This window comes from Canis lupus, chromosome 10 (assembly GCF_048164855.1).
Source record: "Canis lupus baileyi chromosome 10, mCanLup2.hap1, whole genome shotgun sequence".
NCBI classification, from domain to species: Eukaryota; Metazoa; Chordata; class Mammalia; order Carnivora; family Canidae; genus Canis; species Canis lupus.
Genome location: NC_132847.1, coordinates 59298467 through 59316740, shown reverse-complemented (window position 1 = coordinate 59316740; position 18274 = coordinate 59298467).

The following is an 18274-nucleotide window of genomic DNA, read 5'->3' as shown; positions in this document are numbered from 1 at the left end:
AGTCAGTTAAGCATCTGCCCTAAGATCAAGCCCAGAGTAGGGCTTCCTGCTTAGTGGGGAGCCTGCTTCTTCCTCTCCCCGCTGCTTGTGCTCTCTTGCTATCACTCTCTCTAATGCTCTCTCTTGCTATCACTCTCTCTAATTTACTCATTAATAAACATTAATATGCCAGGTGGACCTATCAGTCTCTACCCATAAGGAGCTTTAAAGTAACAGCTACCTATACAAGTTGAGTCAAATAGTCAACATCCTAGTCATAATAATAACAGCTAACACTTCATGAACAACCCATTGGATGCCAAGTATCTGATATGTTTTACTTCACTTAATCCTTTAACAATCCTCTAAGGGAGGTACTATTATTATCCTCATTTTATAGATGAGAAAAGCTGAAGCTTATAGAGAGGCTGATAATTTCCCCATGGTTACTCCAATAGTAAATGGTAGAACAAGAATTTAATATCATGTCATCCTGATTCCAGAACCCAACTCTTACCACTAGGTATATTACGGTCACATATAAATTTCAAAGCACTCTGGCTCAGGCATGAAGCAAAAGTAACAACGTAAGGCCAGCAGGAGAGGGACTACACTGAGATCCAAGGGTTTCTCATTCATGTGGACATGAATATGGGCAAAGGGTAGATAACCTACCAGCCTCATGGAAGATACACCCAAGGTTTGGTCTGAAGTAAAGTTTAATTCCAACTTAGATGGAATACTGAGACTGAGTCTGCTGCACCCCCTGATCCCCACTGGAACGGTTCCCACTGCAACAATCCCGGGCTTTCAGACATCCAGTTGTAGACAGTTTTTTGTTTTTTTTTTTTTTTCAGTTGTAGACAGTTGAGGGAGAAAATTAAGTTGGAGACTCTGTGGTAGGGGCAGGCATAAAAGCACAGAAGCCAGTATGGTCAGGCCAAAGTTCACTTATGTGCTGAAGAAAGCCCATCATTTTTATAAGGATGAAGACATCAGGATTTTCACAATGTGCTATGGTATTTGAAAATGCCATTGCCTGCGTCTGGAGGACACAGCTCTGTAAAATTTATATTTTCTGGATTTTAAACAAAGACAAGTTCAGAAGAGGGTTTGTCAAGTTGAAAGCATGAGAAGCTAAGGGTAAAGAGACTGAGTGAGCTGCTGCATGGTAATTTTAAGTAAATAGATAAATGGTCAGTGCCAACAAACATCAAGGATGCTTGTGCCCACTTACTAGCAGGTGCAACCTCTTCTAAAGAAAAGGTATTTTCAAAAACTCAGACTAACTGGGATAGAGTAAAATTCTCACATCTGAATAGAATGTTAGAGAGCCTTGAAAAATCTCATTTTAATTGTTTATACCAATTTGCCATCTGTAAAATTTCTACCTAGAAAAACTAAGAGAAAAAAACTGTACACATTCTTTAATAATAACTCATGGTCTTCAGTATTATGAAAATAAGCATTATGTAATTATTAAACTATCAGATTCTTACCTGAGGCTGATTGATCTCAGAACACCAGACAAGGTGTAAATAAAGCCACGGCTAAGGGTTAGTTCTTACAAAGGCTATTCAGGGTCATTGTGTTTCATGACTGCCACCTGAACCTTTGCTTCAGCTGGTGGCAGGGGGAACAAAGCAAGACAGAGAAAGAAATAGTCCTAGTGATGGCAGAGGAATGGCATTGCTTTTCCATATAAAGGAAAACATATTATTAGGTCATGGCTGACATTTAATAGGTAATTCACTGAAATAACTTACCACTTCATACCCTGTAATTTGATGTGATTCTTCTTTTAATAGCACACCGAACAGATGCACATTTCCCATTTACATTCAAAATGACAGCAAATTCTCTACCAACATGGCTCTTGTGAAGGATAAGGAAAGAGAGGGTGAATGTTCTAGGGAACCACACAGATCTCTGGCCCTGTCTGCCTGTCTCATCATTCCTCTGCCACCCTCGGCCCTTTCCACCTCTATGAGCCCCTTCCTTAGTCCCTTTATATCCTTTGAAGTTCTATTCTTCCCTCTCTCAGCCTTGGAAAACGTGAATGTACTTATCACTTAATAGACACAGATAGATACATGATAGATTTTTACCATGAAGAATCTGAAGAGTCATCCAATTCTCAGGCATGAGAAAGATGACCCTTTCCCTCTCTCTCACTATAATTCCTGTCTTTACCCATCCATCTATTAAAGGTTTGCTTTGACTTTTAAATGCATTTTTGATAGTTATAAGAGAAATACAGTAGGCCCTAAATAACTAATCCCCTTTCCCTCTCCATTCCTTTATCCCACCTTACCCCCACTTTACACAGAGCTTTCCTCTCCTTAAAAATAAATTTTGAAGAATGCTCTTGAAGGATATGTAATACCCTATTGATTGTTAAATTGACCCTTAAAACATTTTTTTTTATTTTTTGAAACACTTTTTAAAGGCTGTGTGAACACATACCTTTTGTTCCCATGGCTTTTCATCTTCATATGAGAACCACCAGTAATACTTAACCACCTAAAGTTTAAACTTTCTCTGAGGATTAAGTTGAAGGCTTGCAAGTCTTCTTTTAAAAGATAAAAGACAACAGTCTCTTGCACATAATGTCCCTCTTCCATCAAGCATTTTTTATAAGAAAATTAACATCCTTAAGTTTAGTAAAAACAATTTTATTCAAAGGAGAATTGATTGCTGCAGATGGCCCTCAAATTCTGTTGCAGCTTTGGAAAACATTCCTCCCAAGTAACCGAAAATGATTAATCTAATATGAAAAAATTAGAACTCAGTTCTGCCATAGAAAATGTAGCAAGAGCCAGTAGCTTGCATTTCTACAGAGCTGGAACTGAGAAAGAATAGCAGATCAAATAAAGGTACCACATTAAAGTATTTGTCAATTGTGGGATAGCTCATATTATTGCTGACAACTATTTGTCCCCTATCCCACAAGAGAATTACACATCTTTATTGTTTGCTGTGATACCTGCAAGGCCAGAGCACATCTCACTGCCCAGAGTCAGACTTAGCCATGGGCTTGACAGGCCAATGAATGTCAGCAGAAATGACAGAGTGCTTACTCCAAGCAGGAGCTTATTTAAGAGGCCTGCTTTAGCTTTTTAATCTCTGCCTAAAGAATAGCATATCCTAGATGGGATGCTCCATTAGCCTGGATTCCAAAATGAAGATTCATAGAAAAGAACCATATGGAACAGAGCCCTGACTAGAGCTGCAACCAGAGGCAACTGGCAGCAATAGGGGCAAGCTTCATCCACAGAGGACATGCAATGGGACAAAGAATAAATATTCATTGTTATTTGCCACTGAGATTTAGGAGTTGCTTTTTATCACAGATTAGATGATTAATACAACAAACTAGTCATGATGTGCTTATCCCAAGAATGGGGAGACTGGGTTTCCATGTTCTAGGAAAAAAGGAACATATATAAAACATTTGCTCAAAGCTAACTGCTATTCTAGGAGTTTTCAGGAAATTGGCCACCAATCAGATGCCCTCCCCCCCAAAAAAAACCTTTTGAGTCTCATCTAGAAAATGAAAGGCTAGGTTCTATGATCTCTAAGTAAGTTTCCAGAGCTGGCATTCAAGTATGAGTTCCTTACTGGAGCCATTCAGAAAAGTAAGATTCACTATATAACTTAGAGTCACTGCATTTTCAAGAGAGTAGATATCTGGCCAAGATATCTGGTCAAGAGTGGATATCTGACCCTATTTTTTTTTTCATAATATGATTGATGTTTTAATGTACCAAGAATTATTAGCACCATTTTCGGAGAAAATTGTCTCCCAGTTCACTAATGGTCACTAATGTTTGAAACTTTTTATTTCAGAGAACAAATCCATTTTTAGTTCCTATATTCACCTCCTTATTACCCAACTACCAAAAATGTCGGAATTCTTCCATTTTTAATGGCAATTTTCATTTAAAATTGCTCATTTTATATTGCCATGAATTTAAGATGCCTGTAAACATAATGATAATTATGTGAATCTGACTAATAATTTGTCTTACCCAAAATTTGTAAGTGATAATAGAGATACCATCAAAAGATTTCAAATCATTAGAGTCTAGTATTATTAAAGATAGATACTGTCACCATTAATGAGACAAAGGCATTGTTCTGGGAAGGGAAATACATCTAGAGTTTGATAAATGGATTTCAAATAAAGAGCAGAAATAATCTATCCAGGCTAAAAGAAAGCTTTTAAAGGCTGGCAAAGTAAAATATAATATTCTAAAGCAAAATTTTCCTATGCCTCTTCTGTTTTGAAAAAAAATGTAGAAAGATACCATTTATATCTTATAGTGATGTTAATATTTTTAACCATTTTATTCAACATTTTAACTATATAAATGTTGAATAGAACAAGAAATCTATAAATGTGCCAAACTTTTTAGTTCTAGGCAAAGAATGATAAGCTGTTGGGCCAGAATTAGAAATACAGTATTAGAAAAAAATATATGATGGCTATTTTTTCCCGAAGTACATTATTAAAATTCAGTGCTATAAAACATTCATTTAACATGGGCACTGTTATATCTGTATATGAAATAAAGGCACAAACTAGAAATAAAAAAGGTAAGTTTAGACAGGGGGATTATGGGTGATTTGGTTTATGTATCTTTTTTTTTTTTGTAAGTTTTTTTTTTTTTAAGATTTATTTATTTATGATAGACAGAGAGAGAGAGAGAGAGAGGCAGAGACACAGGCAGAGGGAGAAGCAGGCTCCATGCACCGGGAGCCTGACGTGGGATTCGATCCCGGGACTCCAGGATCGCGCCCTGGGCCAAAGGCAGGCGCTAAACCGCTGAGCCACCCAGGGATCCCCTGGTTTATGTATCTTTTATCTTTAGAATAATATTTTTAAACAGTTACAAATAAATGCTACTACTAGTATCTTATTATATACTAATTTTAATGTTCCTATTTATATGTTACTTTTAGTAAATCTAAGCAATCCATGATCTTTTCAGGAAACATATATCACATGAGAGTGAAAAAGAAAACAGAAGCATCTGTATTCCTACAAAAATTCCAGATTCTTTGAGTCTTTTGTCTGTGCATATTTATAAGAAAAGAGGGGTCGGCAGCCCTGGTGGCGCAGGGGTTTAGCCCCGCCTGCAGCCCGGGGTGTGATCCTGGAGACCTGGGATCGAGTCCCACGTGGGGCTTCCTGCATGGAGCCTGCTTCTTCCTCAGCCTGTGTCTCTGCCTCTCTCTCTCTCTCTCTGAATAAATAAATAAATCTTAAAAAAAAAAAAGAGGGGGAAAAAAAGTTTCCACTTCAAGGATAATTTCAGAATAGCCATCCTATCCTATTAAGAAAAAGAAAAAGATGGGCACAGTGTTTTAAAATATATATTTGAAATAAAAATTGGTCTCAAAGAACTGCCAAGGCAGCGAGAAGTTGTAGGACCAAGATTTAAGAGAAGAAGGAAACCAAGAAAGGTAATTCCAGAACTCGGGGCGCTTTTCCCTCTGGGCAAACTGCCAGTTCTGAAAATAATAAACAACGAATGAGAGGCTGAGAACGTGAGCACAATTTTCTTCACTCTCACAGGACTACAGGAATAAAAATTTGAGTTCAAGGCATGCCAAAGAGGAGAGGCTCAGAAACACCCTGCACTTTTTCTGAGATTCTGAAAGAGCATAAGAGTAAATTAGGAACAGACTAGCCCTCATAAGAACTGAAGCTCAAATTTGAATCTGGTCTCAGATTCTGATGGGATGACATTGACTCTGTCCAGATGAACTGTATATAAAAGCCTAAGGAAATCTTCCCAGGACAAAAAAACACATCACCCAGGCCTTCAAATGATCAATAAGATTTTTCATAAACAATGCTTGCCCCTCAAAAAAAAAAAAAAGGCAGATAAGAAAGATAAGAGAATAAGCTTTATCTGAAAATCAAGAAAAGCAATAGACATAAACTCACAAGTGACACAAATATTGAAGTATCAAAGACAGATAAACTATGTTCAGTCAATAACTGACTGAGAAGATGGAGAATTTCAGAGAACTGGAAAGCAGAAAATAAATCAAACCAAAAGTCTGGGATTGAAAAATAAAACATGGTAAATTGACAATAGGAGATGACATACAAATGAAAAGACAATTGATGAAGAGAACATCAGAGAAGAATATATACAATGAAGTATGGAAAATCAAAATGAAAAAGTAGAGAAATGATTCTAAAAGACACATGGGATATGATGAAAGTATGCAAGAATAAGAAAAAGTAGAAGTGATACTTGAAGAAATAATGGCAAAACTCTTCCCCCAAAAATGTCAAACACATCAAGAAGTGCTACAAATTCCAAGAAAGGTAAATACAAAGAAAACCAAACTGTGACCACAGCATTCTCAAACTGGAAAACAAAGATAAAGAGAAAATCTTCAAGTCAACCAGAGGAAAAGAGATATATCACCTTTAAAAGAACAACACTAAAACCATCAGCTGATTGCTCAACAGGAAAGAAAAAAAAAGCAAGACAATGGAATGATAACCTTAATGTAGTAAAGAAAACACTTCCTATCACAGAATTCTATATCCATCAAAAATATCCTTCAAAGTTTTAAGCAAAATACATTTAATACAAAAAACTGAGAGGATGTGTGATTAGCGCAAATGTACTCATGGAAACACAAAAGGGAGTGCTTCGAGAGAAAGAAAAATCATCCCAGAAAGAAGTGCCAAGATGCAGAATAGAATGCAAAGCAATTGAAAGGGTAAAGTACGTCAGTATATTTAAGTAAACATTGATGAGGATATAACAGGAATAACATCGTATGGAGTTTAAAATATATCATTAATAACCTTAACATTAGTAGCACAGAAGGCAACAGGGGGCTGCTCTACCATCTTTGCATTATCCAGAAGTGGTAAAAGTAGTGATACATACAATACTTTAATAAGTATTTGAGGGGATCCCTTGGTGGCTCAGCGGTTTAGCGCCTGCCTTCGGCCCAAGGTGTGATCCTGGAGACCCGGGATCAAATCCCACGTCAGGCTCCCGGCATGGAGCCTGCTTCTCCCTCTGCCTGTGTCTCTGCCTCTCTTTCTCTCTGTCTCTCATGAATGAAAAAATAAAATCTTTAAAAAAAAAAAAAAAGTATTTGATTAACAGAAAGCAAATAAAAAAAAGGAACTTAGACTAATAGGACAAATAAGTATGAAGATGATAGCTTTATACCCAAGATATCAATAATACATTGAAGGTGAACAGATCAAATACATAAATTTAGAAAAAGTTGTCAGGCTGTCATTAAAAATAAGCAACTTGGAGCACCTGGGTGGCTCAGACTATTAAGCGTCTGCCTTCAGGGAGCCTGTTTGTCTCTCTCCCTCTGCCCCTCCTGTGCCACCTCCCCCCTCCCCCCCACCCCAGCTGTGCTCTCTCTCATATAAATAATAAATAAAACCTTAAAAAAACTAAGCAACTCAATTACATTAAAAAGATACATCATAAATATGTGAGTTTGGAAATAAAAAGGTGGAAAATTATATACAGCATGCAAACACTCACTAAAAGAAGGCTGGTAGGGGATGCCTGGGTGGCTCAGTTGTTGAGCATCAGCCTTCAGCTCAGAGCGTGATCCTGGAAACCCAGGATCAAGTCCCACATCGGGCTCCCTGCATGGAGCCTGCTTCTCCCTCTGCCTGTGTCTCTGCCTCTCTCTGTGTCTCTCATGAATAAATAAATAAAATTAAAAAAATAAAATAAAAGAAGGCTGGTAGAGCTTCACTACCATAAGATAAACCAGACTTCAAGACAGAAGCACTACTCTTCAAATGGAAAGAAGGATGTTTTTTATGATGATAAAAGCATAGATCTAAAGGGAAAATACAATGCTTAAATTTGTATTATGAATCTAAGCACGTTACCTCAAAATACATAAAGCCTGAAACTGGCAGAAATAAAAGAATAGAAAAATCCACATCATGGTTAGAGACTTTAACACATCCTTCTCAGTAACTCATAGAAAAAACAAATATGACATCAGTAAGGATACAGGTTTGGACAAGATTAACAAATAACTTAATGGACAGATCAAGAACAGAACACCTCAATTACTGTCAACTACACATTCTTTTCAAATTTACCAAATTGTCTCCAATCTGAGGCAAAAATCAAGTTTTAACTTTAGAAGATTTAAGTAATACATGTCATGTCCTGACTAACTGCAGTAGAATTAGACTAATAATTAATATCAAAAAGATAACTAAAAAATCTCCTTATACTTGGACATTAACCAATGCCCTTCTAAATAGCTCAGTTAAAGAAGATAATGAAAGTGAGAAATATTTGAGATGAATGACAATATCTTTTTAAGCCACATATTCATTTTTTACAGACAAAGAACTAACACCACACTTAGAAGGACATTCATGGCCTTAAATGTGCACCTAAGAAAATTGAGAAAGGCTAAAAAATCAATGCTCTCAGCACTCATCTTATGATGTTAGTAAGAGAAAGGATATAAAATTAAACCCGAAAAAGCTGAAGACAGGAAAAAATGAAGATCAGAAATCAATTAAATAAAAACAGTCATATAGGAACATTGCAAAAGCAAAAGGTTGCTTCCTTGAAAGCCCTAAGAAAGTTAACAAACCCCCATCAAGACCAAGAAAAAAGGCAAAACAACAGGAATAAAAACGGACGTCAGTTGCAGTATTTACAGACGTTAAAACATAAGGATAAAATATTAACAAATTAATGCCAAAAAAATTGAAATAATAAATAGACTAATTCCTAGGAAAACGTAACTTAGCAAAAGCATCAGAAAGTCTGAAGAGTCTCATATCTATTAGAGAAATTGAATACAGCCTGGTATTTTTTCATATAGCAATATATTAAATAAATTTCCTTATGTCATTAAGTATACCTGTTCAGTGACAGAGAACATTCATTATAGTAAAGATTGGAGTTTCATTTAAACTTTACTAATTCTTAACCATGTGACCTGTGATAAATTATATAACCTCTTTATACCACAATTTTAAAAATTCTGACCTCATAGGTGAGATACTAAATTTACCTAGCACAATATCTTGGATCTAGTAAATGTTTGAGAATGACAGCAATGAGTATGTTTAATAACTGCATGGTAGCCTATGTTCCCCTCTTAAAAATACTGCAAGAAATCCTTATCTGCCTTTACACACATCCCTAATTTCCTCAGGCCAAAATCCTGCACGTGAGATTAATGGATCAAGAGATTCATGATGCATAGGGTCCAAGTGTCCTTCAGAAAAGCTGAATCAGCTAACACTTTCACAGACAACATAAAAGTGCTCATTTTCCTACACCCTTGGCCACTTGGATATTATCCTTTTATATTTTTGCCAATTTGGTAGGACAAAGATAGTATTCCATTTATTTTGCATTATATTTATGATTTAGTAAGTATGAACATTTATTAGATCTATTGGCATCAGTAATTGTCTTTTCATAAATTGTCTTTTGGCATCTTTTAGCAGAGCAGAAGAAAAGGAGGATAATTGGCACAAATCACACAGTCCTGGTGGTCAAGGCGTTCCAAAGTAAGTACCTGTTGGTTCTCAAACACAGGGTGAGGAGAGACAGAGGAAAGAAACAGGCCAGTCCAGATTGAAGGGTGGCAGGTTTAAAAAGCAAGGGAACTTGTCTTAGCAGCCACAAGGTAAAGAGATCTCAACACCAGCCCACCAGAATCTTGTTTATACAGAGGCCTTAACAGGGTTCTGCTCCCTTATACTATCAGACAGTCCCAACAGCACCTTACTGTCTCAAGGCTGCGGCCTTGGAAATGGTTCCCACTGTGGGAATGATGGGCAGATCCTACAACCCAAGGGAAAGAGAGTTGGTGAGGAGCCTCTAATTGCCACATCCAGCTCATGGATCAACCAGCAGTCACGTCCTCGCATGACCTGCTCCAATAGTACCATCTGAAATGTCTTAGATAGTCTTTCCTTTCTAGGGACCTAAAAACTGTTTGCCTAGAGGCCACCTTCTTGACAGCCCTTCTTTCATCCACTTTTCTTCTGGGATATTTGTACTTTTTCATATTGATTTATAAGAGCCTTTTAGAGTTTGTTGTTTACCTTTTAATTCTGTTTAGGTTTATTTGCTTTCATTCTCATTTAATAAGGGAAGTATTAAGGCCATAGATTTGTCTCTGCAGTTTTGGTCATATCCTGTGGGTTCTTACAGGGAGTTTCTTTGTTGTTGTAATCAATTTTTACATCTGCGATTTATTTTTCTTTGCACCTAGGTTTAGTACATAAATATAGAAGAGAAAACAAAATCAGGACGGCACAATGACCAACTCGCATTACCTGTTAGATTTTGACTCTTGAATAGTTATCGAATATTAAACAAAGCACATAAAGACCATAACCATGAGGATATGCTCAAGTAGAGTAATCGAGGTTTGTTTGGGTTTTTTTTCCAATTCAAAGGTTAAAGAAAAAATATGGGAGCAGGGAGAGAATACAAATTCTAAAAGGCAAAATTTTTACATAGTCACTGTCAGAAGTTGTATGAGATTAAAATAATATTGCACTCATGATCAGATAATGCTTTAACATACCAGATGTGATCCATAATACATAGGTCTCAGGAAATGAAAACAACCAAAGCCAGGCTGCAGACCAGCCAGCATGGGCTTGTAGTGGAGCGCCGTCAAGCGAAAAACATGTCACCATAGCAAACTTCCCTGAGGTCTATTTGACTAGAACCAGAAATTACCTTCATGATTAATAGTGTATGTAGCACTGTTTATACTATAGCACTGACAGTTTAGAAATTATTGACATTTCCAAAAGAGTCATCTGATAAGAGATTTTGAAATTATTTGAATTGAGGACAGTCCATGGCTTCTTGTCAAATTAAGCTCCTATTACAAAAAACAAAACAAAACAAAACAAAACAAAACAAAAAAAGCATCTATTACAAGACACAGACCATGAAGAATCCCAGAACAAGCTATAGGGACGCAAAATTTGATGAACTGATGCACAGACATTAACTGAACCAAGGTTTTTACTGAATTTTACATTATACCTTTTCAGGTGAAAGCTGCATGTAAAATATGTGCAATATATGAGAAAAACAGGCAACCCTGATTTTGCTCAATCATATTTGGCAATGTTTAATTATCAAAAAATATTAAATTGGGGGAACCTGGATGGCTCAGCAGTTGAGCCTCTGCCTTCAGTTCGGGTCCTGGGATCGAGGCCCGCATCGGGCCCCCTGCATGGAGCCTGCTTCTCCCTCTGCCTATGTCTCTGCCTCTCTCTGTGTGTCTCTCATGAATAAATAAATAAATAAAATCTTAAAAAAAAAAAAAAAAGATCAAATTGTGCCCCAACCAATGAGGTACAATAGTCCCCCTTACCCATGAGGGATACATTCTGAGACCCCACTGGGTGCCTGAAACCCCTGATAGTACTGAATCCTGTATATATTGTGCTTTTCCCTATACATACATACCTATACAGTAAAATTTACAAATTAGGCACAGTAAGAGATTAACAACAATAACTAATAAAACACTCATAACAATATCCTGTTACATTATACACATAACAATAAAATACACACTTATAACAATAAAAGCTATATGAATATCGTCTCTCTCTCTCAAAACATCTTGTTGTACTATACTCACCCTTCTTATAATGACGTGAGATGATAAAATGCCGTGTAATGAGATAAAGAGCAGTGAGTGACGCTGGCGTTTTGACATAATTAACGTGATGCTACATCAGAAGGAGGAGCATCCGCTTCCAGACAAGGTTGGACTGCCAAAGGAAGCTAAAACCTCCAAAAGCAAAACCGCAGATAAGGGGGACCACTATAGAGTCCAGCTCTGAGAGCTTGGAAAAGCAAAGTAACAAACAATAGACAAAATATACAGCTGCAAAAGGGAGACTGATTCTAGCCTCTATTTTGGCACCATAACCCTGTTCCCATCAAAGCATATCATAAGAGTCTGAGGCACTGGCTTTTTTCAAACACCGCAGACAGAGAATTTCTTGACATCAGCATTTCCCACAGAATCCTTAGAACCCAACGCACATTTAGCTTTGGTCTGGGAAACACCATTTAGAATGTATTTTATAAAAGAATGTTTGTTAACATGCATACAGTATACTGACAAGTAGTTCAACACTATGTATAAGATAGTAACAATTGTGTTATTAGGTATTTTATATACTTTTATATATTATTTATTTCTTTACTTATATATATAAACATATGTAAAACACATTTATATAGTATATATTTTGTTTTTATATACACATACACAATTGATCTTCATTATCCTTAGGTTCCATATTTGCACATTTGTCTATTTGCCAAAATTATCTGTAACCCCAAATCAATACTCAGGGAACTCTTGGAGTCATTCACTTACATTCAAAAAACAGGGAAAATTTTGAGTTGCCCAACGTTCACGTTCTTAGATGAGGTTAAACAGGCGACATTCTGCATTCTTGTTTTAGTTCTCCTATGACAAATAAAGGTCCTGCTTATGGTTTACTTAGTGCCGTCTTTTTCACATTTTTGTGTTTTTTGTTGGTGATTTTACATGGAACCCAAACATAGGGCTGAAGTGCCGTCTAGTGTTCCTAAGTGCGAGAAGGCTGTGATGTGCCTGATGCAGAAAACACGTGTATTAGCCAAACTTCATTCAGGCGTGAGTTATAGTGCTGCTAGCTATGAGTTCAATATTAAATCAACAATGATATTAAATAGTGTCTTTAAATAGAAACACATATAAAACAAGGTTATATATTGATTGGTTGACAAAAATGTGAACAGAGGTTCACAGGAACCTAACTCTGCATTTGCCCTATGAGCGATGCTGCAGTACTGGCTAATTCAGTGTTCAAGACAACTTTATAGAATGTAACTACCAGCAAATAATAAACTATGTTATATATAAAAATGAGGAACAGAAACTTAAAGAACTTAAATTTTTTTCAGCTAGAGAAATGAGCTTGAATAAGGTCTATCTCTGATAGCTATTCATTTTTTCAATTAATGAATATATATTGAGTTCTTCTATGTGCTGGGTATAAAACTTGTGCACAAATATGGACATTGCCCTGACTTTCTGAATGTTTGTGGTCTAGCAGAAAAGGGCCACCACTCCTATACACTGTGTAACGCACAACCTAACTGGGGAATATAAATGTAACCAAATAATCACATGAATGAATTAATCATCTCAGACTTGGATAGGGCTCTGTAAGAGAAGAATACGGTTCTCTGCCGAAGAAGTCACCCAACTTAACTGGAAGGTAGGGGATGAGAAAAGTATTCCAATCAGAAAACATGGCCTGGGCAAAGGCTTGTAGCAGGAGGGAGCATGACATTCTGTAGAAACTACAAGAAGGACATTGTGCCTAAAGCAAAAGAAATAAAAATGGTCCAAAATAAAACTGGAGAGACAGGTGGGGGGGTGAACCATCCAAGGCCTTGTAAGCCCAGCTAAAGTATGTTGGTTTTATTCTGAGTGCAATTTGAAGCCACGTATGAAAGGTGATTATATTATTTACCCTAAAAGATTACTCTGGGTACAGTGTAGCCAAAGGAGAAGGGGTGGTCAAAGTCAATGTGTGTAGAACTGTTAAATTATCATAACCTCCCTCAAGTGTCTTTTACATCATAATTATAGCCTAGTAAATATATAGCTGTAAGTATGCAGATTGGACCTTATGTGGAGGGAAGAATAATGAGAAAAAGCATGGCCATAATCAAAAGAGTTTTATATTTCTTATTCTAAAAGTTATAGGGGTGCCTGGCTGGCTCAGTTGGTGGAATATGGTATTCGTGATATAGGAGTTATGGATTTGAGCCCCATGATGGGTGTAGGGATTACTTGGAAATAAAATCTTTACAAAATTAATTAATTAACTAAAATTAAAGTTCTAAATCATGGAAATATTGTGACTTCCTTTCTTTCCAAATATATATCTGAAGTTCCTATCAGATGCATACTTAATCTTCTTTACTATGACTTCTCTTATTTTTCAAAATGTACATTTGCATTCTCATTCAAATATATATGCATCAAAAGAGGAGGTGAAGGAGGAGAGGGAGAAAAAAGGAGAAGTTGAAACAGGAGAAGAGAAAAAAAGAAATGTTATTTTCTACCCATGTGACCTTGTCTGGTCCTCATTTGACCAAAGATTGTAGCAGATCTTTTTAAGACAAGGGGGAAATTTGAATAAGGACTGTGCAATAAATGACATGGGAACATTTTCATAGGTGTGATAATGTTTTACATTTTAAATATAAAAATATATTTACATATCATTATTTATTAGAGATGTATACTAAAGCATTTATGGGTAAAATGACATGAAGTCTAGGATTGGCTTTATAATGATCTAGAAAGGGAACAAGATAAGTGAAATGTGATTGACAAAAGATAAGTAATTGTTGAGCCTGGGTGATGATACACAGCAATTCATTACACTTTTCTTTAACTTTGGTATATTCTTAAAAACTGAGGGAAAGGAGACAGAAGCCAAATTGCACTGAGCCAAAGAGTGACAGGGGGATACTTTGTTTTCTCCGTTTCAAAGTCTTTAGTACATTTGTATTAAACATTAAGCTTTGATTTAACTAGGATTCAAGAAATTAAGAGAGTGAATGTATTTGTAGTTGGGAAGGGATATTATGCAGCCTCCCTTCTTAGGAGACCATGGTCCAAGAACCACAGAGGGCGGCCAGTAACATAGTAGTCCCTGGTGGAGCGTCAGGTCCCAGCCAGAAGCCCTGCAACCCTGGAGGGGCAGATAAAGGTGATAAGTAACATCCAAGATGGATTTGGTGCTTGTAACGATTCCTTTAAAGCCCCAGAAAAGACTTGGGGAGGTGAACCTCATAAATGACTGCAGTTGCAGCGTTCAGCAGAATGAGTGCACAGACTCAATATTTGGGCTTCAAAGGGAAAAGCCATGCCTTGAGGCTGGACAACTGAGGAACATAGAATACACACACACACAAACACTTAGCAGAGCACTTCCTTGAGCTGTGTCCTGTTCTACACTCTTTACATATGTGCATTTCATCCTCTAAACTACTGTGAAGGGACGTTATTATATAGAAATGCAGAAACTGAAGGACAACAAGATTCTGTAATTTGTCCTATCCAGATAGGGAGCAGAAGAGCTGGAGTTCTAACCCAAGCAATGTGACTCCTGAATCCATGCCCTTAATGTCTATTCTATAATGCTGCTTCTCTCCCTCTCCCTCTCTCTCTCTCTCTCTCTCTCTCTCTGTAAGGGAAAACAACCAGATGGACATTCACTAGTGTGTTTTTGGTTGAAGATTTTTTTCCTTTGCCCTTAATTTATTTTCTGGGTTTCTTAAGTTAAACATGTATCACTTCCATCATTATTTTTTAAGTCTATAAATATATTTTTTAAAAGGACCTTCCAGGGATCCCTGGGTGGCTCAGTGGCTTAGTACCTGCCTTTGGCCCAGGGTGTGATCCTGGAGACCTGGGATTGAGTCCCATGTCGGGCTCCCTGCATGGAGCCTGCTTCTCCCTCTGCCTGTGTCTCTACCTCTCTCTCTCTCTCTCATTCTGTCTCTCATGAATAAATAAAATCTTTTAAAAATATAAATAAATGAATGAATGAATGAATGAATGAATAAATAAATAAATAAATAAATAAATAAATAAACGGACCTTCCAGGGTGCCTGGGTGGCTCAGTTGGTTAAGTGACTGCCTTCAGCTCAGGTTATGATCCCAGGGTCCTCAGCAGAGAGCCTGCGTCTCCCTCTCCCTCTGCCTGCTGCTTGCCATCCTTCTGTTCTCTCTCTCTCTCTCTCTCTCAAATGCATAAATAAAATATTTTTTTAGAAATTAAATAAATAAGGACCTTCTTCTTAGAAAATCCTGAAAATAATAATACAAGATTTTTCCCAGGTTAAGTGAAAGAAAAAGTGTCTTCTGGAAGCATTTTTGTTTCATGCTCATGTAGATGTGTTCCCCAACAATAGAAAAGGACTATAAGGTAGAAAATGTGATTGTTAACATGGAAAAACATCAGCAAGACCCTCCCATGAGGTCAAAGACCTTCTGACACTACAGTAGAGAAAGATGGGATGAACAGAATGTGGTGAATTGCAAAACTGGACACAAATTTTTCTACCCAGTATCCACACTCTTTTGTAATGGGACATTACAGCTCTTCCCATCAAGACAGGAGGTCTATTCTGGAGATCTAATGCACTGCATGGTGACTATAGTTAACAACACTATATTTCATACTTGAAAGTTGCTAAGAGAGTGGATCTTAAAACTTCTCATCACACACACACACACACACACACACACACGTAGAAAGGTAAATATATGAGATCATGAATATGCTACCTAACCTAATTGTGGTCATCATTCCTCAATATGCACATATATCAAATCATCACATTGTCAAACACCGTAAACTTACAAAACGCTGTTTATCAGCTATATCTCAATAATGATGGTGGGGGGAAAAAGAAGTCTACTTTTCATCACCTTGAATCTGGGCTTACTCACAGACCTTAATCTAGCCAAGAGACATTGGCAGATGTAGTATAAGCAGAGACTTGAGAAACATTTGTTCCCTGTGGCTTGCTTCTTGCTGATCTTAAAAGCTTGAGATACCATGTAAATGAACCCAAGCTAACCTACTGGAAGATAAGAAGCCAGACAGAGAAAATCATGGTTCTCTGGCTTATAGCCTGCCAACCACCAAAAATGTAAATGAGACCTACCAGCTGACCAGAGTTGCATGCCTCAGTTTTTTTCATCTGTAAAATAAAGTTAACTTTTTTTAAAGATTTAATTTATTTGAAAGAGATAGAGAAAAAGAGCACATGAGTGGAGGGAGGGGCAGAGGGAGAGGAAGAAGCAAACCCCCCACTGAGTAGGAAGCCCAATGCAGGGTTCGAGTACAGGACCCCAGGATCATGACCTGAGCTGAAGGCAGCTGCTTAATCAACTGAGCCACCTAGATGCCCCCGAAGTTTATTTTTTTAAAGATTTACTTATTTTAGAGAGAGAGAGAGAACACACAGGGAATAGGAGCAGAGGGAGAGAGAAACTCACATAGATTCCCCACTGAACATGGAACCTGATGCAGGACTCGATCCCATGACCCATGAGATCACGACCAAAACCAAGAGTCAGACACTCAGCCAAGGTGCCCCAAAATAAAGTTAATTTTGTGAGAGTTTACTGAGGTCAGGTATGTAATGTATTTATAACTATATCAGGCATAATAACACTACCAAATGTTATTACCACAGGGAAAAATTGTGAAAGATATTGAAATGGACCAAAGAGATTACTGAGTGTAATCCCACATAGCACAACCATTCAGGTTATATCAACCTTTCATTGTCACTGGGCTATTTCACAACTCTAGAATATGGGAAATAATGTAAATTATCTTTGTCCATAAAAATGAAAATTAATTGTGTCTAGTGGAATATAATTGATTATTGCCACATAAATAGACCTATTTTGAATCTATTTGTAAAAGTATTCCAACATTACATATTTGCCTAGATAGTGTGTGGTTGTTCTTTGAATTTTTGTTTGAACCAACTATACATCTTACTGGTTCTCTTACTAATTAATTAGTTAAATAAATAAATGTAATCTTTCATGTATCTTCATTTTATGCTTGTATGACTCAAAATTCCACTTTTTAAAATTTATTTATTTATTTATTCATGAGAGACAGAAAGAGAGAGAGGCAGAGACACAGGCAGAGGGAGAAGCAGGCTCCATGCAGGAAGTCTGACATGGGACTCGATCCCAGGTCTCCAGGATCACACCCTGGGCTGAAGGCAGCGCTAAACCGCTGACCCACCTGGGCTGCCCAAAACTCCACTTTTTTAAAGTAGCTTCAACACTCTAATTATAGTGTTCTGTTGTTGTTGTTTAAAAAAAAAAAAGAAAAAGAAACTTTTGTGAGTCAAAAATGTTGTGCCTACTTTCTTTTATACAGGAAAACAACATAAGGGTATTCTCACATATGCAAGAGCACCAATACACTGATAAAACATAGAACACATATACCTTCATTATAAAAAGTGCCTAAAGAAATCAGCATACTGAAGCATAAATCAACATTAAGAAATCTGGAAGAGCAAGAACTGAAGTGAAACACTGAAATTCCTTAAATATAAGTCATATAACATGTTTTGAAAATAACATAATATTTTAAAAATAAACTAGAATAATCTAGGGAGGATTCTAAGGAAATGTGATACA